Consider the following 14,782-nt stretch of genomic DNA (forward strand, 5'->3'; position numbering starts at 1 on the left):
CGACAGGATCCACCGTTTCCTTTTCCCGTAGGGCCTTGAGGACATTCCGTGCAGACCACTGCCTGATGGACCGGTGGTCAAAGGTGTTTTTCCGCAGAAAATGCTCCACGAAGGATAGGTGGTACGGCGCCGCCCAACTGCACGGAGCGTTCCGCGGCAATGTGACCAGGCCCATCCTTCGCAACACCGGGGACAGATAGAACCTCAGCACGTAGTGACACTTGGAGTTTGCGTACTGGGGCTCTACACATAGCTTGATGCAGCCGCACACGAAGGTGGTCATCAGGATGAGGGCCACGTTGGGTACATTTTTCCCGCCCATGTCCAGAGATTTGAACATCGTGTCCCTGCGGACCCGGTCCATTTTAGATCCCCAGAGGAAGCGGAAAATGGCTCGGGTGAATGCCACGGCGCAGGAGTGGGGTATGGGCCAGACCTGCACCACGTAGAGCAACAACGTGAGCGCCTCGCACCTGATGACCAGTTTCTTACCCACAATGGAGAGAGATCGCTGCCATTTTCTCATTGGTGTGTGTGTGCTCTCCACAAGCCATGTGTAGAATGTGTCTCTCAAAATGGTGTCTCCTTATATATGTATGATGATGTCATCTGTTGCATCAGTGGCTTGGTCTCTTAAAGGTACAGTTTCTTAAAGGTGAAGTCACCATTACACAACATTGCAAGCAATGAGTCAGCCACGCTCGATAGAGTGTCAGGAATGAAGGTCAGAGGAGCAGACCAGGTTGGAAACACATAAAGAACGAGGGGCAGCCAATGTGAAAAACAGGGAATAAACAACATGGCATGGGTGGTGTTTACAATACCTCGAATCTCGGTTTGATTCTCTTCCAGGTCAGAGGGAATTCTAGTAACATGATGTCTATGGAATCACAGAATGACGAACAAAGAGACCATTTGGTCCATCATGCCAGTGTTGTCTCTTTGGTAGAGACAAATTACAATTAGTCCTGCTGCGTGGCTTTTTCCTGTAATCCTGTACATTTTCCCTTCCAGCATCTATCCATATCCCTTTTGAAAGTTACGATTGAATCTGCTTTCATCTCCCAATCAGGCAGTGCATTCCAGATCACAACACATTACTGTGTAACAAATGGTTCTTCATGTCACCTCTGGTTCTTTTGCCAATCACCTGATATCTGTGTCCTCTGCTTACTGACCCTTTTGCCACAGGAAACAGTTTCTCCTGATTTAAAGTGTTGAGAACCATCATGATTTTGAACACCTCGGACAAATCTCTTCTGAACTTTCTCTGCTCCAAGAAGAACAACCTCAGCTTCTAAAATCTCTCCACATAACTGAAATCCTTCACCCCTGGTATCATTGCAGCAAATCTCTTCTGTTCATTTCTTGCCCCAGAAATAATTGAAATGAAATGTTTCCAAGAAAATGCATGAACTAAATAAAAAGGAGAGAGAAATAAATGCTGAGCAAATGGATATCAATGTTTGGAAGGTAAAAAGAGCAAAGAGATCGAAATTTTATTATCGAGGAGTGAGAGGAATAAATAACACTTTGGAGATTTTGTCAGTGGATTTACTGATAAATTTGGGAACTGAGAGGAATCTGGTTCATGGAGAAAAAACTGCCAACCAGGGGGTGGAGCCGACGACTGCATCCGTCCAATAAGAGACAGAGTAGAAGTGACAGTTCAGTCAGTGGAACAGGACACTTTTAATCTCAGGATTATGGGTTGGATGATCCACTGTGGGTGCCCGTGAAATTCCACAGGAGCTAATGCAACACCTTGCTGTCAGTGGCTCCTTGGTCAATGGGTGTGAATCTTGTTTAAGGAGTGTGATTAATGAAAGTGTGAGCGACCCCAGGTTCAAATCACCAATGAGCTCTTGGCATTTTTAGTTTAATGTTACTGATTGGTGTCAGCCTTACAGAGCTGGCTTGAGGACCAGAGAAATGGATTCAAAGAGCTTGTCGACAAAATTGAAATTTACACAATGTACACAGAGCCAAGTGAGAATATAAAGTTGTCGCAGTAATTGAGACCTGACTCCAAAAACAGCAGGACTGGGTTCTGGAATGGACTGGAATGGAATTCTTCAGTGTTTCTGTTGTTTGGCTTGCATTGACTCATCGATTTTCTTGTTTTTCACTTTGTTGATGCCTTTGAATAATTGTGGATCCTTCTTCAGAGTGTCTTCTTTCACCAGGTAGTTCTGACCTCTGATGATGTTGATTGTAATCAGCTTCAATTTGCTGATAGTTTTGGAACTGTGCAGATTTCCTTTGCTTGAGTCTACAACATGGAACTCAGTCTGACATGTGGACCCATGGGAGGATTTGAATGCCACCCCTGCGTTGGAGTTGCATCCATCCCATAAGAGACCGAGTAGAAGTGACAGTTCTGTCAGTCGAATATGAGATTTTTAATGGCAGGGCTGTGAGTTTGAGTCAAAAACAAGAAATGCTGGAATCACTCAGCAGGTCTGGCAGCATCTGTGGAAAGAGAAGCAGAGTTAACGTTTCGGGTCAGTGACCCTTCTTTGGAACTGACAAATATTAGAAAAGTCACAGATTATAAGCAAGTGAGGTGGGGGTGGGGCAAGAGATAACAAAGGAGAAGGTGCAGTTTGGACCAGGCCACATAGCTGACCAAAAGGTCACGGAGCAAAGGCAAACAATATGTTAATGGTGTGTTGAAAGACAAAGCATGAGTACAGATTAGGTGTGAATACACTGAATATTGAACAGCAGCAAGTGCAAACCTGAAAAAAAACCTGAACAAAAACAGTGGGTAAGCAAACTGAACAAACTAAGATCAAATGAAATAAATGCAAAAAAAGATTGTAAAAAATGTAAAAAAAAATGTAAAAAAAAAGGAAGAAAATACAACTAAAAATGAAAGTAAAATGGGGGGCTGTCATGCTCTGAAATTATTGAACTCAATGTTCAGTCCGGCAGGCTGTAGTGTGCCGAATCGGTAGATGAGATGCTGTTCCTCGAGCTTGCGTTGATGTTCACTGGAACACTGCAGCAATCCCAGGACAGAGATGTGAGCATGAGAGGAGGGGGGAGTGTTGAAATGGCAAGCAACCGGAAGCTCAGGGTCCTGCTTGCGGACTGAGCGGAGATGTTCCGCAAAGCGGTCACCCAGTCTGCGCTTGGTCTCCCCAATGCAGAGGAGACCACACTGTGAGCAGCGAATACAGTATACTACATTGAAAGAAGTACAAGTAAATCGCTGCTTCACCTGAAAGGAGTGTTTGGGGCCTGGGATAGTGGGGAGAGAGGAGGTAAATGGGCAGGTATTACACCTCCTGCGATTGGAGGGGAAGGTGCCCTGGGACGGGGACGAGGTGGTGGGGGTAATGGAGGAGTGGACCAGGGTGTCGTGGAGGGAACGATCCCTTCGGAATGCTGACAGGGGAATGGAGGGGAAGATGCGACTGGTAGTGGCATCACGCTGGAGGTGGCGAAAATGGCGGAGGATGATCCTTTGGCTATGGAGGCTGGTGGGATGAAAAGTGAGGACAAGGGGAACCCTGTCACGGTTCTGGGAGGGAGGGGAAGGGGTGAGGGTAGAGGTGCGGGGAATGGGTCGGACACGGTTGAGGGCCCTGTCAACCACAGTGGGGGGAAATCCTCGGTTGAGGAAAAAGGAGGTCATATCAGAAGCACCGTCATGGAAGGTAGCATCATCAGAGCAGATGCGTCGGAGACGGAGAAACTGGGAGAATGGAATGGAGTCCTTACAGGAGGTAGGATGTGAAGAAGTGTAGTCGAGGTAGCTGTGGGAGTCGGTGGGCTTATAATGGATATTGTTAGACAACCTATTCCCAGAGATGGAGACAGAGAAGTCGAGGAAGGGAAGGGAAGTGTCAGAGATGGACCATGTGAAGGTGAGAGAAGGGTGGAAATTGGAAGCAAAGTTGATAAAGTTTTCTAGTTCGGGGCGGGAGCAGGAAACGGCACCGATACAGTCATCAATGTACCGGAAAAAGAGTTGGGGGAGGGGGCCTGAGTAGGACTGAAACAAAGAATGCTCGACATATCCCACAAAAAGACAGGCATAACTAGGACCCATGCGGGTACCCATAGCGACACCTTTTACTTGAAGGAAGTGCGTGGAGTTGAAGGAGAAGTTGTTCAATGTGAGAACATTGTCCCCCTCTGAACTTGAGGCACTCCGTTCTCTCAGGTCCAACCCCGACATGGTCATCAAACCTGCAGACAAGGGTGGTGCTGTTGTTGTATGGCGTACCGACCTCTACCTTGCAGAAGCTCAACGCCAACTCACAGACACCCCTTCCTACCTCCCTCTGGACCATGACCCCACCACCGAACATCAAGCCACCGTCCAAAGGACTGTCAGTGACCTCATCTCCTCTGGAGATCTGTCCTCTCCGGCTTCCAACCTCATAGTCCCACAACCCCGGACAGCCCGCTTCTACCTCGTTCCCAAAATCCGTGACTCTTCTGGCGCCCTACGTCATTTTGACAATTTCCAGTTTCCTGGTCCCAACCGCCTCCTCTTCACTATGGACGTCCAATCGCTCTACACCTCCATCCCCCACCAGGATGATTTGAGGGCTCTCCGCTTCTTCCTGGAACAGAGGCCCAACCAGTCCCCATCCACCACCACCCTCCTCCGCCTGCATTAACTTGTTCTCACATTGAACAACTTCTCCTTCAACTCCACGCACTTCCTTCAAGTAAAAGGTGTCGCTTTGGGTGCCCGCATGGGTCCTAGTTATGCCTGTCTTTTCGTGGGATATGTCGAGCATTCTTTGTTCCAGTCCTACTCAGGCCCCCTCCCCCAACTCTTTTTCCGGTACATTGATGACTGTATCGGTGCCGTTTCCTGCTCCCGCCCCGAACTGGAAAACTTTATCAACTTTGCTTCCAATTTCCACCCTTCTCTTACCTTCACATGGTCCATCTCTGACACTTCTCTTCCTCGACTTCTCTGTCTCCATCTCTGGGAATAGGTTGTCTACCAATATCCATTATCAGCCCACCGACTCCCACAGCTACCTCGACTACACTTCTTCACACCCTACCTCCTGTAAGGAGTCCATTCCATTCTCCCAGTTTCTCCGTCTCCGACGCATCTGCTCTGATGATGCTACCTTCCATGACGGTGCTTCTGATATGACCTCCTTTTTCCTCAAACGAGGATTTCCCCCCACTGTGGTTGACAGGGCCCTCAACCGTATCCGACCCATTCCCCGCACCTCTCCCCTCATCCCTTCCCCTCCCTCCCAGAACCGTGACAGGGTTCCCCTTGTCCTCACTTTTCATCCCACCAGCCTCCATATCCAAAGGATCATCCTCCGCCATTTTCGCCACCTCCAGCGTGATGCCACTACCAGTCGCATCTTCCCCTCCCTTCCCCTGTCAGCATTCCGAAGGGATCGTTCCCTCCGCGACACCCTGGTCCACTCCTCCATTACCCCCACCACCTCGTCCCCGTCCCAGGGCACCTTCCCCTGCAATCGCAGGAGGTGTAATACCTGCCCATTTACCTCCTCTCTCCTCACTATCCCAGGCCCCAAACACTCCTTTCAGGTGAAGCAGCGATTTACTTGTACTTCTTTCAATGTAGTATACTGTATTCGCTGCTCACAGTGTGGTCTCCTCTACATTGGGGAGACCAAGCGCAGACTGGGTGACCGCTTTGCGGAACATCTCCGCTCAGTCCGCAAGCGGGACCCTGAGCTTCCGGTTGCTTGACATTTCAACACACCCCCCTCCTCTCATGCTCACATCTCTGTCCTGGGATTGCTGCAGTGTTCCAGTGAACATCAACGCAAGCTCGAGGAACAGCATCTCATCTACCGATTAGGCACACTACAGCCTGCCGGACTGAACATTGAGTTCAATAATTTCAGAGCATGACAGCCCCCCATTTTACTTTCATTTTTAGTTATTTTCTCTTCCTTTTTTTTTACATTCTTTTTGACATTTTTTACAATCTTTTTTTGCATTTATTTCATTTCATCTTAGTTTGATCAGTTTGCTCACCCACTGTTTTTTTTCAGGTTTTTTTTCAGGTTTGCACTTGCTGCTGTCCAACATTCAGTGTATTCACACCTAATCTGTACTAATGCTTTGTCTTTCAACACACCATTAACATATTGTTTGCCTTTGCTCCGTGACCTTTTGGTCAGCTATGTGGCCTGGTCCAATCTGCACCTTCTCCTTTGTTATCTCTTGCCCCACCCCCACCTCACTTGCTTCTAATCTGTGACTTTTCTAATATTTGTCAGTTCCGAAGAAGGGTCACTGACCCGAAACGTTAACTCTGCTTCTCTTTCCACAGATGCTGCCAGACCTGCTGAGTGATTCCAGCATTTCTTGTTTTTGTTTCAGATTTCCAGCATCCGCAGTATTTTGCTTTTATTTTTGTGAGTTTGAGTGCCATTTTCTTTTTCCCTTTTTTAAGGCTTCATGAGCAGAGAGTACAGGGAGTGTTTAAATGGGCAAGTCTCGCTTTGATTCAGGACTCTTACCTCTCTGCAGCATCTCACTGTGAAAGATTGAATTTGATCTCATTTCATTCTCAGCTCGGGGTCTGTGCGGCTCAGTGCCACTTCTGGCTGTCTCCCGCTTCACAATCCATCAGTACTGAGAAAGCAATGGGGAACATTACTCACATGTTGTGTTCTTTAATTTTTTGGAAAACTTGAATGTATGTATTTTCTTCCAAAACAAGGACACCAAGCCCTTGCTAATGTAGGGCTGAAATAGCTCAGTTGGGAGAGCGTTAAACTGAAGATCGAAAAGTCGCTGGTTCAATCCCGGGTTTCAGCAATTTTGCTTCCTTTTGCGTCCCTTGCCTTGGTTCTGATTTTCCGGTTGCACAATTTACTTTGAAATTATTTACCAAGCACCGGTGGATTGAATTTGAGAAACAACACAGAGTATTTTACAGCACAGAAGGTGGTCATTTGGCCTATCACGTCAATGCTGGCTCTCCCCGGAGCAATCTAGTCAGTTCCACTCACCAGCTCGATCCCTTTCCTCCTGCAAGTTTCTTTCCTTCGAGTATCCATCCAATTTCCTTTTCAAATCATTGATTGTCTCTGCTTCCACCACACTCGTGGGCCAAGACATTACCACCCACAACATAAAAAATTCCACCTCATCAAGGATGGGAAATACTTACATCTTCGATATTTGCTTATTCTCTATTTCTATGAGAATAGACTGGCAGTCAACATGAAAGGAAACCCAAAAATCTTCGAGCAGCATGTAAATGATAAGTGGGTAGTAAGAGGTTGAGTCGGGCCTATTAGGGACAAAAAGGATAATATAAGCTTAGAGGTGCAGGGCAATGTTAATCTACTTGATGAGTACTTTGTATCAGTGATCATTAAGGAAGTGGAATTTGACAAAATATCAGTCGAAGTGAAGAGAGTAGAGGCAATGGAGAGAGTACAAATTAGGAGAGGGAGGTACTAAAAAGGCTGGCTGTGCTGAGGGAAGATAAATCACCTGGTCCGGATGGCTCACATCCCAGGTTGCGAAAGGAAATGCGGATGCAGATAACGGAAGGGCTTGCTGTAATCTTCCAATCTTCCCTGGATACGGGGGATGTGTCAGAGGATTAAACAGTGGCAAATGCGACACCCTTATTCAAGAAAGGGTGTAAGGACAGTCTGGGTAACGACAGGCTAGTTAGATTAACAGCAGCGGTGGGTAAGGTTTTAGAAAGAATAATCAGGGTAAAAAATCAACAGTCACTTGGAGAGGTTCGAGTTAATTAAGGAGAGTGAGCAAAGATTTATAAATGGGAGTTCATGCTTGACTAATCTAACTGCATTTTTTGATGAACTAACAGAGCAGGTTGATGAAGGGAATGCAGTGGATGTTGTTTATTTGGATTTTAAGGAGGCGTTTGTCAAGGTACCACATTAAAGGGCGGTTAACAAAATTGAGGTTCGTGGTATAGGAGGGTCAGTGTCCAATTGGATAGAAAATTGGTTTAAGGACAGAAAACAGCGAGTCTTATTAAATGGTTCTTTGTCAGACTGGAGGATAGTCGACAGTGGTGTTCCCCAAGGGTCAGTGCTAGAACCACTGCTTTTTTTGCTAAAGGTAAGTGACTTGGATCTTGGAATATTGAGTAGAATCTCAAAATATCCCGATGACACCAAACTTGGAGGAGTGGCAAACAGTGAGGATGATATGAACTGCCTGCAACATGACAATGATAGGCTAGCAGAATGGGCAGACAGGTGGCAGATGGAATTTAATAGTGACAAGTGTGAGGTGATGTAAAGGAATAGGGAGAGGCAATATATACTTAATGGCACAGTTCTAAAGAGTGTTCTGGAATAGAGGGACTTGGGGTTCATGTGCATCAATCTTTGAAGGTGGCAAGACATATTGCGAGAGTGGTTAGCAAAGCATATGGGATCTTAGGCTTTATAAATAGAGGCATTGAGTACAAAAGCAGGGAAGTTATGCTGAACCATTATAAAACTCTGGTTAGGCCCCAATTGGAGTGTTGCTTCCAGTTCTGCTCAGCAGACTTTAGAAAGAATTTGAGGGTTCTTGAGAGGACGCAGAGGCGATTTACCAGAATGGATCCAGGGATAGGGGATTTTAGTTACAAGGTTAGGTTGGAAAAGCTAGGATTATTCTGCTTATATCAAAGGAGATTGAGTGGAGAATTGATAGAGGTGTATAACACCTCTGGAGAACAGGCCATCCTGGACTGGGTATTGTGTAATGAGAAAGGATTAGTTAACAATCTTGTTGTGTGGGATCCCTTGGGGAAGTGTGCCCATAATATGATAAAATTCTACATTAAGATGGAGAGTGAGAGAGTTGATTCCGAGACTCGGGTCTTGAATCTGAACAAAGCAAACTATGAAGGTATGAGGCGGGAGTTGGTAATGATAGATTGGGGAACGTTACTTAAAGGGTTGACAGTGGATAGGCAATGGCTAGAATTTAAAGAGCGCATGGATGAATTACAACAATTGTTCATTCCTGTCTGTGCAAAAGTAAAACAGGAAGGGTGGCTCAACTGTGGCTGACAAAAGACATTAAGGGAAGTATTAGATCCAAGGAGGAGAAATATAAAATGGCCAGAACAAGCAGCAAACCTGAAGATTGTGAGCAGTTTGGAATTTAGCAGAGGAGGACAAAGGGATTGATTAACAAGTGGAAATAAGCTTGCAGAGAACATCAAAATTGACTGAAAAAGCTTCTGTCGATATGTGAAGAGAAAAAGAGTAGTGAAGAAAAATGTGGGTCCCTTCCAGTCAGAAACGGGGGAATTTATAATGGGGAACCAAGAAATGACAGACCAATTAAATACATACTTTGGAACTGTCTTCACAAAGGAGGATACAAATTATCTCCCAGAAATGTTGGGGAACATAGGGTCTAGTGAGAAGGAGGAACTGTATGAAATCAGTATTAGTCGTGAATGTTTGGGAAATTGATGGGATTGAAAGCAGATAAATCCCCAGGGCCTGAGAATCTACATCCCAGAGTACTTAAGGAAGTGGCCCTTGAAATAGCAGATGCATTTCTGGTCTATTTTCAAAATTCTATAGACTCTGGAACAGTTCCAATGGATTGGACGGTAGTTAATGTAACTCCGCTATTTAAAAAAAGAGGCAGAAAGAAAACAGCCAATTATATACCGGTTAGCCTGACATCAGTCGTGGGGAAAATGCTGGCGTCCATTATAAAAGATGTAATAGCAGAGTGCAATAATAACTCGTCTCCACTCCTAGTATTTCTAAATCCCACACATTCACTATAATGTGAACAATTATTTCCTGTTGTGTCTCTCTCAGATTTGTAAACTTCACTGTATTGGAGTGAGGTGACATCTACTGGCGGGAAGCAAGAAACACAATCAAGCAGCAGGAACTCCACAGTCTGTCAGAGTTCAAGAAACATTGCAATGTGAGGAAACAGCGAAGTGGTTTGATTGGGTAGATAGAGACATGATTCCACTTGTGGTGGTGTCTGAAGCAAAGGCCAGAAATACAAAATTGTCATTAATAAAAGAAATGAGGAATTCATGAAAAATGTAGTAACGTAGTGAATGGTGAGAATGTGGTTAGAATAGAAAGTGAGATTGGATGGACAGAAGCAGTCTGAAAGGATGGCTGAAACAAAAGGTGAGTGCCCTGAAACGTTAACTGTGTTTCTCAAAGCACCGATGCTGCCAGAGCTGCTGAACATTTCCAGCACTTTCTGTTTTTATTTCAGCATTTGCAGGATGTTGTTTTGATCTGAAAAAAAATGGATGAGTGGCTGGGGGGGGTTCCAGTCAAATTCCACAGCAGCTAATAAAGCTTCACCTGTCAGTGGCTCGTTGGTCTAGGGGTATGATTTTCGCTTAGGGAGTATAGTTAATTAACATGCGAGAGATCCTGGGTTCAAGTCCTGGACGAGTCCTGGTCTGCTGGCATTTTTAGATTAAGGTTATCTATTGGTTTCAGCCTTGCAGAAAGTGGAATTGACTTCCACACGGAGCTGGCTTGAGGACCAGACAACTGGATTCAAAGAGCTTGTCGACAAAATTGTAATTAACTAAATGGACAGATCGCCAAGTGGGAATATAAAGTTGTTGCTGTAATTGTGACCTGACTCCAAAAACAACAGGACTGGGTTCTGGACTGGAATGGAATGGAATTCTTCAGTGTTTCTGTTGTTTGGCTTGCCTTGACTCATCGATTTTCTTGTTTTTCACTTTGTCGATGCCTTTGAATAATTGTGGATCCTTCTTCAGGGTGTCTTCTTTCACCAGGTAGTTCTGACCTCTGATGATGTTGATCGTAATCAGCTTCAATTCGCTGATAGTTTTGGAAGTGAGCAGATTTCCTTTGCTTGAGTCTACAACATGGAACTCAGTCTGACATGTGGACCCATGGGAGGATTTGAATGCCACCCCTGCGTTGGAGTTGCATCCATCCAATAAGAGACCGAGTAGAAGTGACAGTTCTGTCAGTCGAATATGAGACTTTTAATGGCAGGGTTGTGAGTTTGAGTGCCATTCTGTTTTTCCCCTTTTTAAGGCTTCATGAGCAGAGAGTACAGGGAGTGTTTGAAATGAGCAAGTCTCGCTTTGATTCAGAACTCTTACCTCTCTGCAGCATCTCACTATGAAAGATTGAATTTGATCTCATTTCATTCTCAGCTCGGGGTCTGTGCGGCTCAGTGCCACTTCTGGCTGTCTCCCGCTTCACAATCCATCAGTACTGAGAAAGCAATGGGGAATATTACTCACATGTTGTGTTCTTTAATTTTTTGGAAAACTTGAATGTATGTATTTTCTTCCAAAACACGGACACCAAGCCGCTGCTAACGTAGGGCTGAAATAGCTCAGTTGGGAGAGCGTTAAACTGAAGATTTAAAGGTCCCTGGTTCAATCCCGGGTTTCAGCAATTTCGCTTCCTTATGCGTCCCTTGCCTTGGTTCTGATTTTCCGGTTGCACAATTTACTTTGAAATTATTTACCAAGCACCAGTGGATTGAATTTGAGAAACAACACAGAGTCATTTACAGCACAGAAGGTGGTCATTTGGCCTATCACGTCCATGCTGGCTCTCCCTGGAGCAATCTAGTCAGTTCCACTCACCAGCTCGATCCCTTTCCTCCTGCAAGTTTCTTTCCTTCGAGTATCCATCCAATTTCCTTTTCAAATCATTGATTGTCTCTGCTTCCACCACACTCCCAAGTCATTACCACCCACAACATAAAAAATTCCACCTCATCAAGGATGGGAAATACTTACATCTTCGATATTTGCTTATTCTCTATTTCTATGAGAATAGACTGGCAGTCAACATGAAAGGAAACCCAAAAATCTTCGAGCAGCATGTAAATGATAAGTGGGTAGTAAGAGGTTGAGTCGGGCCTATTAGGGACAAAAAGGATAATATAAGCTTAGAGGTGCAGGGCAATGTTAATCTACTTAATGAGTACTTTGTATCAGTGATCATTAAGGAAGTGGAATTTGACAAAATATCAGTCGAAGTGAAGAGAGTAGAGGCAATGGAGAAAGTACAAATTGAGAGAGGGAGGTACTAAAAAGGCTGGCTGTGCTGAGGGAAGATAAATCACCTGGTCCGGATGGCTCACATCCCAGGTTGCGAAAGGAAATGCGGATGCAGATAACGGAAGGACTTGCAATAATCTTCCAATCTTCCCTGGATATGGGGGAGGTGCCAGAGGATTAAACAGTGGCAAATGCGACACCCTTATTCAAGAAAGGGTGTAAGGACAGTCCGGGTAACTACAGGCTAGTTACATTAACAGCAGTGTTGGGTAAGGTTTTAGAAAGAATAATCAGGGTAAAAAATCAACAGTCACTTGGAGAGGTTCGAGTTAATTCAGGAGAGTGAGCATGGATTTATAAATGGGAGTTCATGCTTGACTAATCTAAATCCATTTTTGATGAACTAACAGAGCAGCTTGATGAAGGGAATGCAGTGGATGTTGTTTATATGGATTTTAAGGAAGCGTTTGACAAGGTACCACATAAAAGGGCGGTTAACAAAATTGAGGTTCGTGGTATAGGAGGGTCAGTGTCCAATTGGATAGAAAATTGGTGTAAGGACAGAAAACAACGAGTCTTTTTAAATGGTTCTTTGTCAGACTGGAGGATAGTCGACAGTGGTGTTCCCCAAGGGTCAGTGCTCGAACCACTGCTTTTTTTTGCTAAAGGTAAGTGACTTGGATCTTGGAATATAGAGTTGAATCTCAAAATATGCCGATGACACCAAACTTGGAGGAGCGGCAAACAGTGAGGATGATATGAACTGCCTGCAACAGGACAGTGATAGGCTAGCAGAATGGGCAGACAGGTGGCAGATGGAATTTAATAGTGACAAGTGTGAGGTGATGTATTTTGGCATAACGAATAGGGAGAGGCAATATATACTTAATGGCACAGTTCTAAAGAGTGTACTGGAATAGAGGGACTTGGGGTTCATGTGCATCAATCTTTGAAGGTGGCAAGACATATTGCGAGAGTGGTTCGCAAAGCATATGGGATCTTGGGCTTTATAAATAGAGGCATTGAGTACAAAGCAGGGAAGTTATGCTGAACCATTATCAAGCTCTGGTTAGGCCCCAGTTGGGGTGTTGCTTCCAGTTTTGCTTACCGCACTTAAGAAAGAATGTGAGGGTCCTTGAGAGGATGCAGAGGAAATTCACCAGAATGGATCCAGGGATGGAGGATTTTAGTTACAAGGTTGGGTTGGAAAAGCTAGGGTTGTTCTGCCTGTATCAAAGGAGAGTGAGGGGAGAATTGATAGATGTGTTTTCGGCTATGACAGTTTTAAATAAGTTGGCAAGGAAACATTGTTCCCGTTAACTATTGGTACAAGGACTAGGGGACACAGATTGAAGGTTTTGTACAGGAGGTACAGGGGGAATGTGCGCAAGAACTTTCTTACACTGATTGGTGATGATCTGTAACTCGCTGCCCACGAGAGCGGTGGAAATGGAGACAATCGAGGATTACAAAAGGAATTTGAATGGGCACTTGAAGGAAATAATTTTACAGGGCTATGGGGATCGAGCAGACAAGTAATAACTCGTCTCCACTCCTAGTATTTCTAAATCCCACACATTCACTATAATGTGAACAATTATTTCCTGTTGTGTCTCTCTCAGATTTGTAAACTTCACTGCATTGGAGTGAGGTGACATCTACTGGCAAGAAACAAGAACTGCCGTGATGAGATCAGCCATGACTGTGTTGAATGGCAGAGCAGGCTCGAGTGGCTGAGTTGCCGACTCCGGCTCCTCGTTCTTATGTTCATAGAATCATGCAGCACAGAAGGAGGCCATTCGGCCCCATTGTGCCTCTGCTGACTCTCTGACAAAAAGATGCAATTAGTCCAACCCCCTGCCTATTTCCCCATAATCCTGGAGAATTTCACTTTGAAATATTTGTCCAATTCCTTTATGAAAGTTATAATTGAATCTGTTTCCACCACCCTGTCAGACAATTCATTCCAAATCCGAATCAGTTACTGGGTAAAAAGATCTCTCCTCACCTCCCCTTGACATTTTTGGCCAATTATTTTAAATCTGTGTCCTCTGGTTACTGACCCCCAGGACAGTGGAAACAGTTTCTCCCTCTCTACCCTATGAAAATCCTTCATGATTCTGAACATCTCTATTAAATCTTCCCTTAACCTTCTCTACTCTGAGGAGAACAATCCCAGCTTCACCAGCCTGTCCAGAGAACTGACACCCCTCATCTCTGGTATCATTCTAGTAAATCTCCTCTGAACTGTCTCAGAAGCTTTGATGTCCTTTCTAAAGCCTGGTGCCCAGAACTGGACACATTACTCGAGCTGAGATCAAGCCAGCGACGCCCACATCCCACGAACGAATAAAAAAACGCTCCCCAACCAGTCCCCAATTCTTAAGCATTGATCGACGCTCCCTGCCCAGTCCACAAATCTTATTCATTTAGAAACGCTCCCTGCCCAGTCTCCAACTCTTATTCAATTATAAACACTCCCTGCCCAGTCCCCAATTCTTATCCATTTACAGACGCTTCCTGACCAGTACCCAAATCTTATTCATTTAGAGACGCTCCCTGCCCAGTCCCCAATTCTTATCCATTTATCGACGCCGTTTCGGGAAGCCTCACTGGGAAAAGCTTCACCGCCGCCATCCGCAGGGATACAGATGGGATTGTTCCATCTTATTGTGGCCCTGAGGCCCTGCTCCAGCTGTGTGAATCCGCAAAGTCTTCTCGCACTTTGTGAATATCCCGCTCCAACTCCGAACCCGCAGCTCCAGCTGCTGACAG

General features: G+C 45.1%; 1 non-coding gene across 1 annotated transcript; it reads left to right on the plus strand.

Moving 5' to 3' along the window:
* Positions 1–11,320: 11,320 nt before the first annotated feature.
* trnaf-gaa (transfer RNA phenylalanine (anticodon GAA)) lies at positions 11,321–11,393 on the plus strand. The gene has a single exon. It is a non-coding gene; the product is annotated as a tRNA-Phe (tRNA).
* Positions 11,394–14,782: the final 3,389 nt, after the last annotated feature.

Source organism: Heterodontus francisci, chromosome 28 (genome assembly GCF_036365525.1).
Source record: "Heterodontus francisci isolate sHetFra1 chromosome 28, sHetFra1.hap1, whole genome shotgun sequence".
Classification (NCBI taxonomy): domain Eukaryota; kingdom Metazoa; phylum Chordata; class Chondrichthyes; order Heterodontiformes; family Heterodontidae; genus Heterodontus; species Heterodontus francisci.